Source organism: Elephantulus edwardii, unplaced genomic scaffold, assembly GCF_000299155.1.
Source record: "Elephantulus edwardii isolate Elephantulus edwardi_28Jun2011 unplaced genomic scaffold, EleEdw1.0 scaffold00108, whole genome shotgun sequence".
Lineage (NCBI taxonomy): Eukaryota > Metazoa > Chordata > Mammalia > Macroscelidea > Macroscelididae > Elephantulus > Elephantulus edwardii.
This window is the reverse complement of record NW_006399858.1, coordinates 3,473,530-3,481,164: the sequence shown is the minus strand read 5'-3', so window position 1 is coordinate 3,481,164 and position 7,635 is coordinate 3,473,530.

Here is a 7,635-nt window from a genome sequence, read left to right as displayed (position 1 = left end):
CACTTTAATATCTTGAATTCTTCCTTGTGCTTCGGCTTCTCTGCGCTCCCGTGCAATTTTCTGAGTCTCTGTGCAGCTGAATCAGAACCAACCAACAGCTGACCCTTCAAGGATTTTTTTTTTGAGGCTATGAAACAAAGAGGAGGAAGTTACCCATATTTGTTTCATGGAGCAGCTGGTGGATTTGAACATCATGCCTTCACTTTAGCAGTGTACAACAATATAAATCACAGAGAAAGATATTATCTACCTTTGTTTCATGGAGCAACTGGTGGATTTGAACCTCATGCATTTCGGTTAGCAGTGCAACTCTATACACTGGGTTACTCCTTATGCTGGTTAACACGAATTGAGCCACCCATCAACACTCCCTGTAAGATGGATAGAAAGACTTAAGATTGTAAAAATTACAGTACTGCCAAAAGTGACGGGGAGCTCTAGTGATCTAGTGGTAAGGAATTGTACTGTCAACCAGAATTCACCAGCCGTTCTGTGAGAAGCTAAATATTATATGATAAACCATATGCTTAATCAGGAATTGAAGGAAACACAAAATATAAGCTGGAATTCCTCTTGTGATAGATCACAGGAAATTAGCTGTTTTCTGCAGACAAGAGGCAGCTAGGTCACTCTGCAGAGGGAGCATTAAATGTCTGTACTTGGAAGGAGGAGTGACATCCACTTCCGTAAGAGGTTGCCTCCAGAAACCCTATGAACCTGGTGAGAGGATGAAAGGCCCCCAAGCATTGAGGACTCTCCTTCATAGGGTCACTATGAGTCACCTCAACAACACTTGTGAACTACTTCTTTTTTGAGCTAAGCATTAGGTTGACAATAGAGAAAAACTCTGCTTCATTTACAAAGGAATTCTCATGATTCTCAATAAAGACGCAGAGGCGTGGTTTGAGGCTGCTTCAGTTCTTCCAGATGTTCGCCCCCTGCTTTACACTCTCTGTTTTTATCATATTCTTGGTGTCCCTGGCTTTTCTATATCCCTGGTTACAGCACTGCTCTGTAGGAGACAAATGGGCAATCTCTCCTGTGCAATTTACAGACTATGGAAACTCAGCAGAAGGGCCAGCTATGAGAGTGTTCCATCTCAAGAGCACACAACAGCAACAACAATAAAAAATTGTGTCCAGGTATACTGCAATCCCAATGTAGACCCCATCGTCATTCTTTAAAGTGGTGGATAAAGCAATCACCAAGTTTATATGAGGAGGAATGAGATGTGTTCTAATAAGCAAAGAATTTCTAAAGAGCAAAAACCATTAGGAGGCCTTATACCTCCTGATCTCAAAATGCACTCCAAAACCAGAGTAATCAAGACAGCCTGACGTTGGTACAGTGACAGACAAATTGACCAACAGAATATAATTGAGAAACCAGAAGTAAACCCATCCACCTATGGTTAACTGATCTTTGACGAAGAGATGAAATTCATTAAGTGGGAAAAGATAGCCTCTAGCAAACAGTCCTGGCAAAACTGGCTATCAGTCTGCAGAAGATTAATTGTGATCCATAGCTCATACCATGTTAAAAAGCTAGCTAAACGTAGATCAAGGTTGTAGGAGTGAAATCTAAATTTACAAAGATATCAGAGAAAAAAAATAGAAGCAAGCTGAATATTCCTGATCTATGGCATATATAAACTATCAAACTTAACCCCCAAATAGACAATCAGTAGTGGATAAACTTGATAACAGCAGCCTTTTTAAAAAGTAAGTATTTATATGCCTTTAAATACCTCAATAAAAAATTAAAAGGAAAACTTAAAGACTGGGGAAGAAAATGTAAGACAATGATTATTATAAAAGATACATTTCTAAAACTTACAGAAAACTCCAACATCTCAACAAGAAAAAGGCAATTAATGTAATTCAAAATGGGCAGAAGATCCTTCATAAAAGAAAGTATTCAGATGGCAAATAAGCACATGAAGAAATGCTCAACTTCTATAATGAGTGCTATGGCTATGAATAGAAGATTTCAAAGGGCAGCTGAGAAAGACAAGGCAGAGTATAATAATGAAACACACAAGGAGCTAATTTCGGAATATAAAAAGGGCTGAACTTTGCTCTGTATTTCTTAAATTGAAGGAACTAAACAATAAATTCAAGCCACAAGTTTCAATGATTAAGGATGCTATGGGCAGAATATTGAATGATTCATGAAACATTAAAAGAAAATGGGAGGAGTGAAGAGAGTCACTGAACCAAAAAGATGTGACTGACACAGAAGAATTTCAAGAAACAACATGTGATCAAGAGGCAATTTGATGAAGGAGGCAATTCAATCTGCTCTGAAAGACCTGGCCAAAAATAAAGCCCTTGGAATTGATAGAATACCAATTGACATATTCCAACAAACAAATTCTGCCCTGGATGTGCTCACCAGATTGTGCCAAGAAAACTGGAGGACTTGGCCAACTGACTTGAAGAGATTTATTCCCATCCATAAAAAAAGGTGACCCTACAGAATGTGGACATTACCAAACAATATCACTAGCAAAATCTTGCTGAAGATTTTCAAGAAATGACTGAAACAGTACATTGACAGAGAACTGCTAGAAATACAAGCTGGGTTTAGGAGAAATTGTAACACTAGAGAAATTATTGCCAATGTCAGCTGGATCTTGGCAGAAAGCAAAAAGTACCAGAGGAATATCTACATGTGTTTCATTGACCATGCAAAGGCATTTGATTGTGTGGATCAGAATATATTGTGGCTAATTCTGAGGAAAATGGGAATCTCAGAACACTTGATTTTGCTTATATGAAATCTATACTTCATCAAATAGGGACCAGTCAAACCACTGAGACTATGTTCTTCAGTCACATTTCAAACTTGGAGCTATAGTCACCATCACGGCTCAGCCTTCAGCCAGCCCACTGGTAAACTGCCCAGTGAGGTTTTCAGTAATACCAGGCAGGAATGGACTGTGAGCGGTTGACCATACAGGATCAAAAGAGCAGCATTTCCCCAGGATTAAAGCTTAGGAGAAAGGAAGGGGTAGAAAGGACAAATAGAAATAGGAAATGCAAGATAGAAATGCAAAGACTCTTATTAAAATGTGGGAATGTTAATCATTGTTACAAAACTATGTATAAGAGTTGTTTAATGGAAAACCAATTTACTTTATCAATGCTCGCTCAGATCACAAAACGCTCAAAAAATAAGTTATATAATACTTCTTGTTGTTGTGCAGTCAAGTCCGAACTGACCCATAGCTGGCCTCCAGTGAGTTTTCAGAGGCAGTAAATCACACTGGAGGAGAATGCCTATCCTTCTCCCGGGAAGCAGCTGGTGGATTGGAATCACGTGTCTTTGGGATTGCAGCACAGAGCCTTACCACTACGCCATCAGATCCTCCTAAGGATAAAACACAGATCAAAGAATGCATCATCTTTTTAAAGGTCATGCAAATAATGTTTATGAAGCATTCATAATAATATATGGTGGTTGTTGTTGTTATGTGCCGTCGAGTCGTTTGTGACTCATAGCGACCCTATGTACAACAGCCCTAAACCCTGCTCTATCCTGTGCCAGTCGCATTGCCTCTGACACACCCATCCTGATTACCCCAGTCACTGAATCAATCCACCTCATAGACGGTCTTCCCCTCCTGCGCTGTCCCTCTACCCTCCCAAGCATGATGTCCCTTTCCAAGGACCTGTACTAAAACAAATGAGGAAACAAAATAGTCCATTACAAATCTGTGCAAGCAATTGATAATAATTATGTAAAAATCTATCCAATGATAGAAAAATGTAAAGAGTTTTAAATGTATCTGTTACGTCCTGATGACTATTTTAGTAGCTGTATCTTACCATTCCAAGTTCTGTTTAGAGAAAATTTCTTGCATAAAAAAATCCCTTTTTTATTACTTTATGTTACTTTTTAAACTATATGTCAAAACAAAGGACAACTTATTGACATGATTTTTAAAATTTTAAAAACTTGAGTTCTCATTTCCTAAGTTGTTTCTTGGTTTCAAATTTCTGGAATGATACATGCAAGTAAAATATTACTGAAGATAATTATTTAAAAAAAAGGATTGACTAGTACACCAAAGTGAACTGCTACAAATTCAAACTAGAGGCAGAAAAAGATATGGAAAGAGGGATAGCACTGCTAATATCAGATATATCTTGGCTGGAAGCAGAAAATAACAGAAAGGTGCTTACCTGTGTTTTATTGACTATGCAAAGGCAGTCAACTGTGTAGATCAAAACAAATTATGCATAACATTGAGAAGAAACGGAATTCCAGAACACTTAATAATGCTCATGCAGACCTGTGTCAGACATTAGGATGCAGTTGTAACAAGGGGATATCTAAAGTTTACATTAGAAAATATGAGTGTCTAGCATGCATCCATTTATTTTTTTTTTAAATCAAGCTCCATTGAACTATATGAAAAAGAATGGGGCATCAGGCTTTGAGTAAGATTAATCGATAACCTGTGATATGCAACCTTGCTGAAAGTACTGAAGACTAAGGTTGGGCACACAGGAGGTATTCAGTAATTCAACAGGGTAATATAGGAATTTTAAAAACAAGCCAAAACCGAAAACTAGCTTCTTTATAGAAGATCTAGTTTCTAGAACCAATTCCACCATTGTTCAGGCTCCTTGTACATCAATATATTTACCTGTAAGGAGGAAATACAGAACCAAACACTACTGAAATCCTTTTGTGGTTCTCAAATTCTGTGCTTTTGTACCTGGCTCTTCCAGAACATCAGAAATGATGACCAGCCACAGGCTCAAGCATTCCTCTCTGGAACATGAGCTTAGAAGAGCTAGAGTAGTCCAGGTCAGCACAAACTCCCTTACACTGGCAATCACACAAAGCCCAAGGGTACACTAGATGAAGTTTTTTGAGAAAAAAAAATATTTCTACCAGATACTTTAAAAAGCTGCTGCATTAAATTCTTGAAGAAATTACATTTCCAATTCTTTACTTTTTTTCTGTACCAGGCTATTTTGAGGGTAAACTTAGAAGAAAATAGTTATTCTTCTTTGGAATTATCATTTCATTTCCTTTTCCTTGACAAAGGGCTATGATATTGAATTTTTTTTTACCTATCAGCTCCCATAACATAGAACAATTATATTAATTGTTTTTTCTTCACTGGGCCTAGAGTTTTAGCTGTATTCTAGGAAAAGTGTTAAGTACATTTTTGTATCTACAAAACAAGTTACATACATAAACATATGGAGAGGTTTCTAGTCACTTACCTCCTCAGGGGTTTCAAAATGTCTGAAATCTCTTTAAAGAGCATATTAACATGTATTCCAATAGTTAGACTGTAATACTATTTAAATGCTTCATTTTTCCATTATGGGGCTGTCAGCAGGAATATGTTGCCCTATAGTACATGACAAGTGAAAACGCTGGTAACATTGTTTTCCATAGACAGAAAAAATACCAAAGAAGCAATTTCTTAGCTAAAATGTCACCTGTTAGATGTATAGGGCTCACTGTATTTTGTTGCCCTGGTAACGGATGGTGTAAAATGACTCCTTTGCACCGCTCCATCAGAGTGATTGCATCCTGTTTTTTTCCATCATTTTACAAGAGGCTGTTTTCATTCCCTCTTCCTGATCATATTAAGTGTAAAGAGATTGAATTACTGTGCAGTACCCTCTCTATCCACTGTGGAAAGAAGAGTTGATATTGATGTTCTGAGAGCTGTGTGCTCCTTCAAGGAAAAAAAAACCTACAAATTATAATGAATTTGACTTTTATCTATCGACCATTCAAGAGTTGAAGTAGAGTTTCTGCACCCAAGGGATGGACAAGTCCTGATCAGCATTTTTCACTTGAACGAATCCAATTGATAAAGCAATAGACTCGGTGTCACTGTGCTTGATCTTCAGGTTTAACAATAGTCATGCTAAAAGTAGATACATTACTCTATCAATTTCACCCATAAAAAAATGTGCTAGCCAGAGCGTTCTGTGGCTGTACCCTTTCCAGCTTTTCACTGAGTAAGACAAAAAGGAGGCCCTTTCCCAAATCTTGCTGAGACCGTGCAACTGTGTGTGATGGGTACTCAAGTGAGCCTTTCCAGTCACTAACAGCCACCAGCCTCCACTTTTTATCTCCATGCTCCGGGCTGACAAATCAGAAGCACTGCCTGTGAAAACCAGGTTCCTGCTCACCTTTAAATGGAAGATGGCACCCAAAATGAAACATTGCTGGCAATTATCCTGTTGCTTCACTGTGTCACCAGGAACAACTTAATGTCTCAAAAACCATTTGGCCGAAAATGTCATTTATCCTGAACTTGAACTCAGAGAGAATGATTTTCCTTATTTTAAATTGTGTTTTAGGTGAAAGTTTCCAGAGAAAATTGGCTTTCCAATTCAGAATGATCTTCTGAAAGGGAGGGTTTTTGTTAATGTGCTTTAATGCACTTTGTGTAATTTAATTTTTGAACATGAGTACATAGTTCTCGTCATTCCACTAAGCCAAAATTTTTCTGTTTTGTCTTGGTTTTGTGCTTGTTTTGTTTCATTTTCTTTGTTTTACTAGAATTAATTGGAGAAAGCACTTAAGATGATACAGAGGATTTAAAAAAATAGGAGTTTTTGTTGTTAGTTGCTCTCAGGTCCATCCTAGTACATTCAGAGAAGAACTGCTCCTGTCTGCAGCCTCTTGGATGCAGATGGCTAACTAAGCTGCCCCTCACCACCAAACACCTGTGGGTGGATTCAAACTGCAAATCCTTCAGTTAGTAATCACTTGCTATGCATCAGAGAGCTGGACAATGACTAGGAATGATAGAGGGAGAAGTTATGCCTTTATATGTGCTGTTGAGAAGAGTATTGAATATGCCATGGACTGCTAAGAGAACAAACAGGTTCAACCTGGAGAGAGGAAGACTGGGCTGTTCCTTGGAGGTAAAGATTCTGAAGCTTCATCTGACATATTTTGGACATGTTGCAAAGAGGGACCAGTCTTTGGAGAAGGAGGTCATGCTTGGGAGGGTGGAGGGACAGCACAGGAGAGGAAGACCCTTGAAGAGATGAGTTGATTCAGTGATTGGGGTAAATGGGGTAAGTGTATCAGAAACAATAAGATTGGCACAGCATAGAGCAGGGTTTAGCACTGTTGTACATATGGTTGCTTTAAGTTGCAGGCAACCCGACAGAACACAACAATAATCATTTGCACCACACAGGAACAAAAAATAACTAAATAGGAGACAGAAACAATGCATCATAAAAATGGGCAAATGTCCTCTCTGCCCACCCTGGGCTGGGCAAGACAGCAACAGTTTGGTGACCTGTTCCATATATGTAACATTTGTAAATAAACTGCTCTAGCTAATTTCCTTTCAGAAGTTTGAATAAAAGGCTGTTTTAAAGTTCTGTCAGAGTAAAGAAATCTCATTGGATTGTTATGCAACTTCATCCATAATGACAGGTGATCACTGGCTTTCAGGGGGGAAACACTGCAAACATTTAAAAAGGTAACTAATGACATTTTATTGTTTGATTATTCTTAATATGTGTACATCAGGAAGCTTGCATATTGATCTGCTCTTCTATTCTTCTCTGATAAGCTGGAATCAAAGGTTATTTGTTTTAAATCAATCTCTCTCTCTCTCTCTCACACACACAC